Source organism: Pezoporus flaviventris, unplaced genomic scaffold (assembly GCF_033815535.1).
Source record: "Pezoporus flaviventris isolate CSIRO_AGI_PZ_B2104156 unplaced genomic scaffold, CSIRO_AGI_Pfla_v1 ptg000285l, whole genome shotgun sequence".
NCBI lineage: Eukaryota > Metazoa > Chordata > Aves > Psittaciformes > Psittacidae > Pezoporus > Pezoporus flaviventris.
In genome coordinates, this window is record NW_026892832.1 from 417,681 (window position 1) to 431,229 (window position 13,549).

A 13,549-nucleotide genomic window follows, 5' to 3' on the forward strand; every position below is an offset into this window, starting at 1 on the left:
GGAAGAGGCTGGATTTCTGTAATGTTTCCGCCTTGGTTTAGGATAGTTCCTTCTAATCTGCAGAAGTAAAGCTGGCTGCACAGTCATTGTGTGCATATCTATGAGTGCTTGAGCATAATTATTTTTGCCTAAGGCACAGCTTGTTGAACTGACAGGCAGTCCCAGCTGATTCTTAAGGTTATTTTTTGCCAGATTATACAATAGTATATCATAACTGAACTGCTGTGGTGCAGCTGGAGACCTCTTTGTGACAGCATGGCCTTGGAGGCAGCTCAGTCTTGTGCTCTGGGGTTTCAGTTGTTCTTGCTTAGTTTTTGTTTATTAGGCTCAATATAAAACAATCAGGATGTCTGTGCTGAATGAATTGCCAGTATGTGACTCAGCAAAGCAGTATGCCTGCTTTAAGTGTGACAGAATCATAGAGAAGGAACAGCAACACTACGGTGTATGCATGTAACGGAAGAAAGAACTGTTAACATGCATCATTTTTGTCTGTAAAATCACATCCTGGAGGCGTCTGCCATAATTCAGACTTGGGATTTCTGGTGGTTTAAACCCAGTCAGGCAACTCGTTCACTCACTCCCCCCCCTTTCTTTCCCTCCCCCTACTCCTGGAGGGACAGAGAGGAGAATCAAAAAGAATGCAGCTCCCATGGGTTGAGATAAGAACAGTTTAGTAACTAAGGTACAACACAAATCACTACTGCTGCCACCAATGATAATAATGATAAAGGAAATAACAAGGGAAGAGAATACAACACCTCAGCACCAGCTGACCAATAACTCGCCCCCCCCCCCCCCCCAGGCCGACCAAGCACTGACCGATACCTCCTCCAACCCTGCAGTCCCAGCCCTTCTGGGTAACTCCCAGTTACATCCTGGGCATGACGTGCTGTGGTATGGAATACCTCTTTGGTCAGTTTAGGTCTGGTGTCCTGTCTCTGCTTCCTCCCTGCTTTCCCTCCCCCTTGGCAGAGCATGAGGCTCACAAAGTCCTTGGCCAAACCAAAACATCATTGTTATCAGCTATGTTCCCAGGCTGAAAGTCAAAACACAGCACTGAACCAGCTACCAAGAAGGAGAAATATGACTGCTACTGCTGAACCCAGGACAGGAGTTCAACACCAGTGTCTGTCTTACTGTGGCTGAAAAATATGAACGCACCCAAAAACTATTGGAGGTGGACCAGTTCCATATATGTAGTTATAAACCAGTTGCATATATGTAGTTATAAACTAGGTAAAATATTACCGATGGTCTTTTCTGTTGAAATACTAAGGTTTAAGTTTTTAAAATGCTCAACATATTATCAAAGTCCTTCAAGCACAAAAGGGAGAACCTTGCCATCTTTTTGAAGTCTTCAAACTTAGCAAAACTTTTCCTTCAGAAGAGTACAGCATTAGCCAATTGAATATTTGAAGTCTGGGCTGAGGATCCAATGGCTGTTAAATGGCTAACCATGTCCTGCCTTTACACAACAGGGTTTTTTACAAGCTCAGGAAGCTTTGCTCTAAAATAGAACAGACTTCCTCTCATTTCAAACACTTTTGTTTGCAATTTTGTGGATGACATGGTGATTGCACTGCATAAGCCTGGTGCTGGTTTGTTTGGACTTCCCAGTGTGCAAACATGCTGTAAAGATGCAGATACACCATAATCAAACTTCTGAATGCAAAAGAGCATCAAGGCAAAATGATGCAGCATGTGCTTCAGAAGAAGGGTAGTAAGGGCTCTGTTCCCACAAGCAAGCAGTCTGTTGGGCATACGGAGAGTGACAAAAACTGCCTAGCATCCCCCTTGCAAGGACTCCATGCCTCAACGAGCTCTGAAAAGCCACATGGTAATACAGCAGCATAGAAGTGTCAACCAGAAAGTTTCTGGAAGGGGCTTACATCAGCAGGGAGTCTCTGGCTGTGGCTTACTGGCAGCCTGGCCTTAGCAATGACCAAGTAACAATCCTTCTCCTACAAGTGAAACACAGAGGCAGCTGTGGGGAAAGTGAGGACAGCACTGCATGTCCTGCAGTCCAGCAGCAGGGAAACGGAAAAAAATGCTAGGAGTTGCAAGTGTTCAACTTAGGAGACGGACAGCAGCATCTGCTAAGCAGCAAATGCAGGAGGACTCTCAAGAATAAACACTCATTTCCAAATAATGACTGGCAACTGACCCTCAGCCTGGGAAATACTGTAACTCAGAGCCTTGCAGTGCAGCTCTTGGGATTGTTTTTAAGAGTGGCGTACGAAATTGTAGGATGGAGGACTTCAGTTTATCCTTGCATGGTGCCCTGTATGCTACGTCCTTACAGAGTGAGCACTCATAAGTCCCAGCTCAGTGCCTTGACTCGTGGCTTGTGTAGAGGCTGTATATTTCTCCTGGTGAAGAACTCAGGTTTTTGTGGCTGAATTTACCTTGCTGCTGCTCAGCTTACAAATGTATAGCTTATGTAGGCATGTCGTTCAGGTAATAGAAAATATATTCTTATATGGGAGAAAAGCAGGAATGAAGCTAGCCAAGCAAGACACACAATGAGACTGAGAACAGTGGCAGAAATACAAGCAAGTCCAGAAGATATTAAAGGTAAACAAAGAGACAGCTCAGAACATCTTTAAAGTTACTTTATAAAACAACAATAGGTCAAAGAATGTCCTTTGCTCCCTTTCAGAGTAATTTCAATTACAGCATACAACCACAGTAGTGAGAGTTGATTTTGCTTTTGTATATTTATCTTTCCTGCTAAGCTCCTGTGCAATACCATATTGTATCAAATAAAACCCATCAGATACATTGCCAAATAAGAAGAAAATACAATGATAAGGAACGAAAAGGAGAAAAATAGAAATAAAATAATTACATAGTACAGTTATATCTGAAATGAAAAGATGCTAGTTCCAGAACATGTATAAACTTTTACTTACAAGACTCTAGATTCTCTGCATAAGCAAAAATTTGCTTTATGTCTGGACATAAAACTTCAGGCCAGAGTAATTCAGTGAAGACTGATGGAGGGTCAGTGCAAATATGGAGAGCATGCCATGGATTGTAAATACTCTAACTTATATAAGAATGTAACAATGTACATGCATATAACTAAAATTCCATCAAAGGCAAAATAAAAAAGTACCCGCACTGCATGCTCTTCTATCCCTCTAGAATGGAACAGAGAACAACACAGTCATGAACATAGTCATTATTGGAAAGCATTCGAATACTATGGGATAGGCATAGTACAGAAACAGGAATGGAACAGAATAGTCGAAGTGGCCCAGTTCCAAACTTATCAATAAAATTATAGATACATATTAAAATATATATATGTACATGCACACAAAACTATATAAATTTATCAAAAGAGAGGCAGAGACTGCTGAGCAGTCTGTACAAGCCATGTCTGCGCTAACAGTCACAATAGGCTTTTAAGCTGTCTTTTGCCCTTTGCCAGCATTACTCAGCTGAAACTGAAACCATAGTGTTTAACATACTCCTGTACATGGATCATCACTGAATGAAATTCAGTGTAATGGATATTAAGATATGAAAGATTAATAAATACAGATGGTACAGAGTTTTCCCTAGCTCTGGCTCCTTCACAGCAAGATGCAGCTGGAAAAAGAGTGTTTCAGTGCCCTTGTCATTTTGCATGCTCAGGACATGGACCAAAGCGGGGTGACAACACCAGCACAGCATTTTGTGATGGGTTAGAGCTGCCCTAAACCACACCAGAGGCCCCTGCCCAGCCATGCTCTATCCACAGCACGTGTGACCAAGAACTGACTAACCCTTAACTTGCATATCAGGAAGATGTTAACTGTCCAAGGTATATTAAAGAGCATGTGTCTGCTCCTACTAAGTAGCACAGAGCTCCTCCCATAGTATCAGCTGCTTTTTTTCTGTCTGACTGAGAAATTGCAGCATCCCAGAGTGTTATGTGGCAATAAGCAAAGCTTATCATCTCTGATTTTTCCATTTGAAACTCTAGTTTCAAGAACAAGTGTTAACATGCATTCATGGCTAATGGCTTGTTGGTTTTCTTCCCTGTTATGTTTCATCTTTTTTCCTGTCCCTGGACCCCGTGGGGCACCCAAGAAGAGCTGTCAGCTGCCAGTCAGTGTGAGAAGAGCCATCTGATGTTGGCAGGTCGCAGCTACACTGCCCTGACAAATCTGCTGTTGCCCTTGTGTCAGTCAGATGGTCTCGCACCTGCTCTTTTTCTTGTTTGTGCCCCCAAGAGTTTAGGTTTTACTGTTCAAGCATAAATATAGTCTTCTGTGACCCACCCTTGGTGTGATTTGTCATTACCAGTTACAGTACCCAGGGAGAAGTGCTTCCTTTTTCTCTCCCCATTTCCTAGACTCACGCTGTTTTCTGGCATCTTTTGTTTTCTTTCTCAAGAGTCTATGCCTGGCTAACAAAAATAGTCTGGTGCTTTGCAACAAATGCTGTGCAGAATCAGAAAAGAATTCAGCTCCTTGAGTTTGGTTCCCAAAAGAAAATTAAGGCATCTGGACTGTAGAGGCTTTTGGCTGTATGAGCTGCTACCGCTGGAGATGAGGGATTAAAAGCAAAGTAGCACAAGAGCAGCACCATGCCAGGCTCTGTCCCTCAGTACCAGGAAGATCTTTTGTCAACGGCATCCTTTTCCTTCCATGGAGAAGATGTGGTTTTGGTCAGTCCAGAGCAGCACATCAGGCTTAGGAACTCTGAAAAAATATTGTGTGCACTATGACCAGTGATCTTCTTGGTATCATTTATGTAATACTGGTTGATATATTTAGCATCTTATTTTTTACAGCATTGCCAGTTAGTGCGTTTGCTGGCAGCAGAAACAGTGAAGTCAGTTCATAAAACTTTGGGCCTATTTGTTGTCTGGAACTGCAAATTATGATCTGCTTTATAACACAGAACTGGGTGGAGCCAATCATTGCTTCTGCATATGTACACACAGGGAAAGTCTATCAAAGAGGAAAAAAAGACTATACTTCTTATCCCTACACTGGGTGGATCTGCAATGGCTCTCGTAATTGAAATTACTGTATCATAGACCTTAGGCTGTTACTCTGGTAACTCAAAAGCTGAGACAAGCCATTGGACATGATTTAGAGCTGCAGATGGCAGGTAATCTATCCCAGAGTCAATATGCTCCAGTAGTCACAGAGCTATATTTACTCACCCGCAGAACTATGCATAGGGGTCTGCTTTGCCATATCAGCCCTCAGGATCATCTGACGTGTCACTTTTGAGCTACTCCTTCTGAAAGAAAGTTTTTTTATTAATCTAACAAATTTCAATTAATTGTGCACAATGTCAACAGTTTTTCACCCATGCCCTTCAGGGTTAACAATGCAGCCCTGGGGGAAGCTCAAGTCCAACCAGTGTCAAAGCAATAGTGTTGGGCACCACATTACTTGTGATGAGGTAATGGGATTTTAATCCTACCCAAGGAATTATTTCTCTCGTTTCTGGACAAGTCAGAGGAGCTGCAGGTTTTGCAAATGTCCAGTGATCAAATTACCTCACCGTATCAAATTACCTGATTTTTATCAAATTACCTGATCAAATTACCATACTTAACTAACCAAACAGGGTGTGTGACAAGTACAGGGTAAAGATCTGTGTCTGTTTAAGAGTCAAATACTTTAGCTGTTGCTGATAAATTCCATCTTACACTTCTGCTTGAGGTTAACCAAAATGATTAGGCACATTTAAATCAATTGGCTTAGTCCCGGTAATAAAGGCACCAGTGTGAGAGGATCTTTTCAGATTAAGGCACAGTTTTTACAGATATTAACAACAAAACTCTCAAAATGTTAGCTCCAAATAGCTGTGCTGCACTGTGAGAATTATAGCTATCATACCTGCAAGAACCAGGGTTATCTAGGAAAAAGCAGATCCCAAGGCATGATTGTGTTACTTACAAATGCTAACTTTACGTGAACAAGCATTAAGTGCCATCATGAATCCATAAGTACCACTAAACAGTAAATACCCACAGCAAAAACACCAGGGGATTTTACTACTGAGCACACCAAAGAGAGTTTCTTGGATTTGACTAGACTGGGAATAATTGTCTATGAGCATTTTCTCCAATGTCTCAGGTTCCTGATTTTTGTTGTTTTCCAGACATCACCATCTCTCATTTATGAAAGCAGCACAAACGTATCCAGTACCAGCCTCCTCTAGATGGAAAAACCTCCCCATTGACCCCACTTTTCATTTGTAAGACATCAAAGCTGTTTTGTTTGTACCATTAATATGGCCCCCAGTCTCTTCTTCAGCTTGCTATGAGGATCGGATTAGACTTTAGTGGCAAATGGGAGTTTGTCAAGAAACATTTAATGAAGCAAACTGTATGTGTATTGAGACAAATATGACTGTATGCATACTTAGAAAAATACATCTTTGAAGGATTTTCTAAATCCTGCTGCAGCAGTGTCCTTCCTGAGAAGCTATCTTACATGGGAATGACAGTGATTCATGGGATCAAGGATGAGGGGGTCATTAAGAGCAGCCAACATGGTTTTAACAAGGGGAAGTCATGTTTGACCAACCTTATAGCCTTCTATGAGGAAATAACTAGGTGGATGGACGATGGCAGAGCAGTAGATGTGGTTTTTCTTGATCTTAGTAAGGCATTTGATACTGTCTCCCACAGCATCCTCATAGATAAGCTAAGGAAGTGTGGGCTTGATGATCAGGTAGTGAGGTGGATCAAGAACTGGTTGGAAGGAAGAAGGCAGAGAGTTGTGGTCAATGGGGCAGAATCTAGCTGGAGGTCTGTGACTAGTGGAGTGCCTCAGGGGTCGGTGCTGGGACCAGGGCTGTTTCATATTTTCATCAACGACCTGGATGAGGGAACTGAATGTACCCTCAGCAAGTTTGCTGGTGATACTAAACTGGGAGGAGTGGCTGACACACCAGAGGGCTGTGTTGCCATCCAACGAGACCTGGACAGGCTGGAGAGCTGGGCGGGGAGAAACTTGATGAAATATAACAAGGGCAAGTGTAGAGTCTTGCATCCGGGGAAGAACAACCCCATGTACCAGTACAGGTTGGGGGCTGACCTGCTGGACAGTAGTGAAGGGGAAAGGGACCTGGGGGTCCTGGTGGACAGGAGGATGACCATGAGCCAGCAATGTGCCCTTGTGGCCAAGAAGGCCAATGGCATCCTAGGGTGCATTAGAAAGGCTGTGGTTAGTAGGTCAAGAGAGGTTCTCCTCCCCCTCTATTCTGCCTTGGTGGGGCCGCATCTGGAATATTGTGTCCAGTTCTGGGCCCCACAGTTCAAGTAGGACAGGGAATTGCCACAAAGATGATTAAGGGAGTGGAACATCTCCCTTATGAGGAGAAGCTGAGGGAGCTGGGACTCTAGCTTGGAGGAGACTGAGGGGTGACCTCATCAATGTTTACAAATATGTAAAGGGTGAGTGTCAGGATGATGGAGCTAGGTTTTTTTCAGTGATGTCCAGTGATAGGACAAGGGGCAATGGGTGTAAACTGGAGCATAGGAGGTTCCATGTGAACATCAGGAAAAATTTCTTTACTGTGACAGTGACAGATCACTGGAACAGGTTGCCCAGGGGGGTTGTGGAGTCTCCTACGTTGGAGATATTCAAGGCCCGCCTGGACAAGTTCCTGTGTGATGTACTCTAGTTTACCCTGCTCTTGCAGGAGAGTTGGACTAGATGATCTTTTGAGGTCCCTTCCAACCCTTAGGATTCTGTGATTCTGTGACCCTGCAAAGGGTCCTAGGCTAGTTGCCACCACCAACCTACTGCCCCCATTGTGGTGGCGGGTTCCTTGTTTGCTCTGCTCAAATCTTCACCATCTTGACTGCAGGAAAAAAGAGACTAAAACTAGAGACTTTTTACTGGAGGAAGTCAGAAACAAGAACAGTTAAATGACTTAGCTGCTGACAGATACCCCTAGCTGCGTCTGTAAACTATTATGCACAAGAACCACTTCCTTGTTCACACCACATCTTCATGAGGAGTCATGCTAATCCCTCTGATTAAATATCAGAAATTTAATGTTCCATAAAGGAAATTATTTTCTGCTTTGGCTGATCATTTGGTTGGTTGTTGTTGTTTGGGAGAGTTGTTTGTTTGTTTGGGTTGGTTTGGTCTGGTTTTATTTTTTTATCAGAATACACAGTGTTGAGATGCCTATGCTTGTGAGATTATCTCTGAAGTGATTAAGTGCTCAGGGGGAAGGAAAGATGGAGGGCGGACCCTAATTCCTAAACCTAAGATACATAGGATGGTCAGCCAAGGATGGCTGACCCAGCTTGCAAGGGAGTGGGAGAAGCAGGGACTGTCTCACCTGTATCTGTCTCACCTGGGGGAAGTAGTTTTTTTTGTCCCAAGGAGCTATACCATCATGCCCTTGCAAGCTGAGAGGCACCAAGCAGAGTCTGTCTGGCTTCTCCAGACACACAGAAACACCGTAAGCTGGTTTTAACCTGGTTTTAACCTGAAGAAATGTGATACATTAAGGGCTTGTGTCTCCCTTACCCTTGGTTTGAAGAGACCTGGTGGCTCTTGGCTCTGAGGCTGGATGAGGACCAGATCATAAACAGGGAATTTTGTGCTTCTGTTAATTCAACAGTATATGCTGCATGGTTAGAAAATGTGCTGCTGCTTCTGAGACAAACAGACAAATGGTGCTATCGATTTGACTATAAAAAACACAAAGTATTATAAGCCTGTTACAGAAGCTCATTGATCTCAGAGCAAGGGTGGCTGGACTCTTAATAAAATGAAAAATGTCACCTATCTATAAGACTTTCTCATGTTAGCTCTGTGTCCTGTATACCTGAGTCCTTCTTTTCCCGCTTAATGTGCAAGAAATCCTGTATTGTCAACACTGTTTTCTTGTACTAGCAAAGATGTTAACCACTAAATAGAAGTGGTTATGTGGTTATGGACTGCTTAACTGTACACCTTTACTTCAGACTAAGCCTGTTTGTGTAGTTACCTTTACGATACTCTGCAGATGAACCAGAGAGAAATTTGAATCAGAAAATACAGAAAGTTTGGTAATTTCAGTGTATTGTATTTGGGACCAAGGCACCTGCTTGTTTGCTTGCATGGAAATGCTAATAAGCTGTGAGAATATGCTTTGATGGCAGTAAGCCTACAAGTTTAATAAGTGGCTTGCATGGTTGATCTGATGCTAAATAAACTAGTAAATCTAGAAATGCTTACATCTATTATTTGCTGACAGCTAATGCTCAGCATAGATTAAGGAACAATAGTCATCATTAGAGGGAGATGTAAAGATGGATTGTTACCTGTTTATATAGCAGTCTTGAATAAATTCCAGCTTGGCATAGCATTTCTCCTTCTTTTTCCCCTCAAAAAATTTAGCAGTTTGGATAATAAGCTAAATCTGTTGTTGGTGGAATACAGAACAAGGGGGCTGTACAACCAGTAAGGCTGCCCCTGCTCCTGGGGAAGGTTTGCTTGAAGGTTTGCTTAAAGGTTTGCTGGTTTGTGGGGACATCCTTCATACTCCGGTGAACAGGGATGCTGCAATTTCTTTCCTTCTTCCTCCAAATTGTGGAGCCCAAAATTCTGTTAGGTATACAGACAAGGAGGGGTTGCATTGTATACCCAGATAACAAAGTACTCATGTTTGCAGCTGCTCTGACACACCCCTTTAAGTAATGCCCTGCACCTCGTGAGCCTTGGAGTTTGAATTAGTAACACCCTAGCTGTAATGCTGCCTTGACTGGAACCCAAATTAAAAGCAACACTGAAATTGACCTGATTCCCTAAGAAAGTCAGGGAATCTTACTTAGGATGGTAATTTACTCTCCAGGGTCATAACTTGCCTCAGATCTGGGTGTTTGCCAGCAGGGATTTCAGCAGGCTCAGGTACAGAGCTCAGGAAATGCCTTCTGCCAGGCGCTCAAGGCACAGCCAAACTGGTCCACACAAGGCCTGAGCAAGGTCAGTTTCTGATTACACTTCGGGCAGTGACTGACCTAATAGCTCCATCTGTGTTGCCTGTATCAAAGAAACATTTTTGAGGATTGTCAGGTAGTCATACTGACTTGACTATCACTGAGAGAGCAATTTTTAAAAAATCACTTTGGAAGAGACAGTTCCAGGTAATGTGTTTGGGATTTGGGTCACCTTAACCCAGCTGTGATAACTCTTCTTGTATGGGTCAGCTGTGAAATATGCACAGGTATCTCTTGTCATGTGCTGTTATGATCTGTGCCTGTTTTCTCCCTGCTAATGGCACAATCCTGAGGAAGGTTAACCCCACAATAATCAGTCCTTATCTGTGCTGTAAACTGAGCCACCAACACAATTCAGTGAGGACTGAAGAAGGCACAAAGTTTAAACTGTTGTTTAGGAGTTCAGGGTATATTCTTTCCTAGACAACATTTAATATTTGGCAGAGATTTATTATTATCTCTGCCACCTTAATATTCTCTTTCACCAAGAAATGGGTTTAAACATCACTATTTTTTTCTAATTATTCTAATTAATGTCCTTAGTAATTTTCTGAAGATCAAAAGTGGCCTCTATACCTATTCCCACCCCACTTTGCAAAGAGTGACATGACACACGCCCTACAAGAGCGTGCTGTACCTCAGAGGTCACAGCTCCTTTCCTCAGTGACAGAAGGCTGCAACTCTTTCCTCTGAAGTCAAATGCTAAACTCTCCTGCCCTTACACAGGCTTAGTACAACAAACATGGAAAGGTTCTACATAAGATACAAGCATTTTCTCTTGTTTCTGCAGGTGCTAATACATGTCCAAATACATGTTGCAGCATGATTTATAACCTTAATGTACATCTGTAATTGCAAGGTGCTACATGCTCATGTGGTTTGGATTAACTTAGTTTTGATGGTTTAATAAACCATTTCTTAAACATGCTAAAAGTTAGGTTATACTAAGAAAAAGATGGTAAAGTTCTTTCACAGCAATCATGGGGTCATAACAAAAACGTATGTATTTTTAGAATTTAAGCTTTGATAAAATCCTGTACATGCAGTTTTAAGATACTTCAATTCAGCAGATATCAGAGTTGTGTACCTTTCTCATCAAGTTTCTAAGGAATGATAGATTTCTTGGCTTTCAATAAAATTTTGGAGGCAAACTGATAGCATTAGAGATCATGATAGAGCTGAAGATGAACCACATAATCAGAAATAACTCCCCAAAGAGCAACTGAATGCTACATTTGCCTGCACAAGCACTGAAAAAGCTACACCACGAGTCTGTTGAATCCATGTTTTAATTTATTCTGCAACTGCATTCAAAATATAAATACAATCTCTTAAGTGCCGAACAGTCAGTTAAAACCATTGTTAAGATACACTTTAATGTTCTGAACAAAGACACAACTTTACTGGTTTCACTAGAATTATGGCTACTTTTACAGCAGTGAACCTCCTATGTTGAATCACCAGCTCACATCATCAAAACAGTTCTGGTTATTTATGATTATTGTAGCAATTACCACTCTTTTCATATTTTATAAATTCATCGTATTTCACATTTATACGTTAAGCAAATTTGAGATCAGGATTTGTGGCATTCCCAGAGCATCTATCTGAAGTACTGGTCTACCTCCCAGCCCCAGCACACCAGACTGCCCCAAACTGAGCTTAGTCCAGTCTCTACAGATGTCAAGTAAGGAGCACAACTAAAAGCAAGGTTTAATGCTGGAAGTGTTAGACAAGGAACAGAACCCAAACATGAAAAGTGCCTCATCTTTAGCCATCTTTCCCATCCAACTCAATGTACCCAGTTAAAGTGGCAAAGATTAGAAAATCATATTGCCTAAATCCCTCATTTTTTTGTTGGGGTTTTTGTTTTGTTTTTTTTTTTCCCCAAAAATACTAGCCATATAAAAATAATTTTCATGTGTCTATATACATGCCATTTCCCTAGCAAAAACTGGTCTCTGCTATTCTTGAGCACCTCGTTCAGAAGTCGCTTTCAGATAGCTATACTTCAGTTTAACTAGAACACTCTTAAATTCTAGTACTGGTGAACCTCACAATCTTGCAGAAATTCTGCTGCTGTTAGGATGACAGAAATCTATACTAGGTGATTTACTTTATCTCCCACTGTCTCCTAATATGCAAAACATAGGCTCATGTGCTTTGTCCTTTCAACTGCTTTCCTGTTTTTACTGTCTTGGGCTCCATCTAGATTGTCCACTAACTTAGGAGGATAACAATGCCATAGTGGGAACAGAGGTTCTGATGGGTAAGTACTTGATTTTGTGGCTTTCTTGGTTCTGACTGTGCTCTAGTTAAAGAACAGCTCTGCTTCAAGAACTAACAACACTCCTCTCAATCCTCAGACATATAAAAATAAATTTTGGTTTCAAATAAATACAACACACTGAAACTGGACATCTTTCTTGCTCTGTATTACTCTATAGCTCAACTGTTTGGAATAACTGCAGGGTATCAATTATGCACTGATTCAATAACATAATTAGCTTACATTGTCAATCACTGCACTCTTAAATCAGAAAAAAAATTTCTAAGTGTGAGATTCCCAAAATAAATCCTTAAAATCTTTAGCACCTTTCATGATTTCTCCTCAGCTGAAAACTACAGAATTGTACAATGCTCTTTCACTGATTAAAAAAATAATAATCTGCCTCAGTTCTCTGTCTCCAGCAGTCTCTACTCTGTTACTCACTTGAAAGTTTAGAGTCACTGGCAGCAGCAAGACTATGTCTGTTAAAATATACAAAGCCAGTTCAATCGGTGTTTAAGGAATAAATTACTATAATGCAAATTAGAAGGCCTACTTTGCTTTCAGAAACTTTCCTCTCATTCACAAAATTTTTCAATTTCTAGGTCTGCTATGAAAAACAACCCCATAAAAGGAAATCTGCATGGACAAAATTTTATTAAAAATATCTAAACAGACACTAGCAATTTTCTTCCATTTAAACGTAAGTTCTTTCTTCAGCTGTTCTGTGCTTCATTAGCCTATCTTCAATGAAAGCATAAAATGCCATTTCACTGAACCCTAAGTAAGGTTAGATAGCCTGTAAGTGTTAGAGCCCTTAGAATGCGTGTTTGGAACAGGGACCTCCTAATCTTTTCTGCAGTGCCTAGTGTTGTACAAGCATCATCCTAAAAGTGTCCTGTGCTCTTTCAACCCATTTCTCCAGCACTGAAGGGCCTCTGTGTAGACTTAAACTGGGCGTTTTACAGAGCAATGGCATATTTCTTCTATATATACATCTGTATCGCAACCCTTCAATTAGTTGGTCCCAGCAGTTTAAAAAAAAAAACAAACATGAATATGTATATTCACTATACACATAGTCTTTATAACTGGAAAAAATAAATAGGGTACACTTCAAACAGTTTCCTCTATAATCATATCAGCATTCATCCCACATAGCACTACTGCTAAGGTTTTCGTACTTGTCTCTGTAACAGTACTAGAAAGGAGTGGACACTAGCGTTTAGGAAAATGAGTATCTGCTGACACTGATTCCTTAGTGTCCTTGGTAGTCCTTGTGAATTTCCAGTACTATGGGGGGAAACACGAAAGGCAGA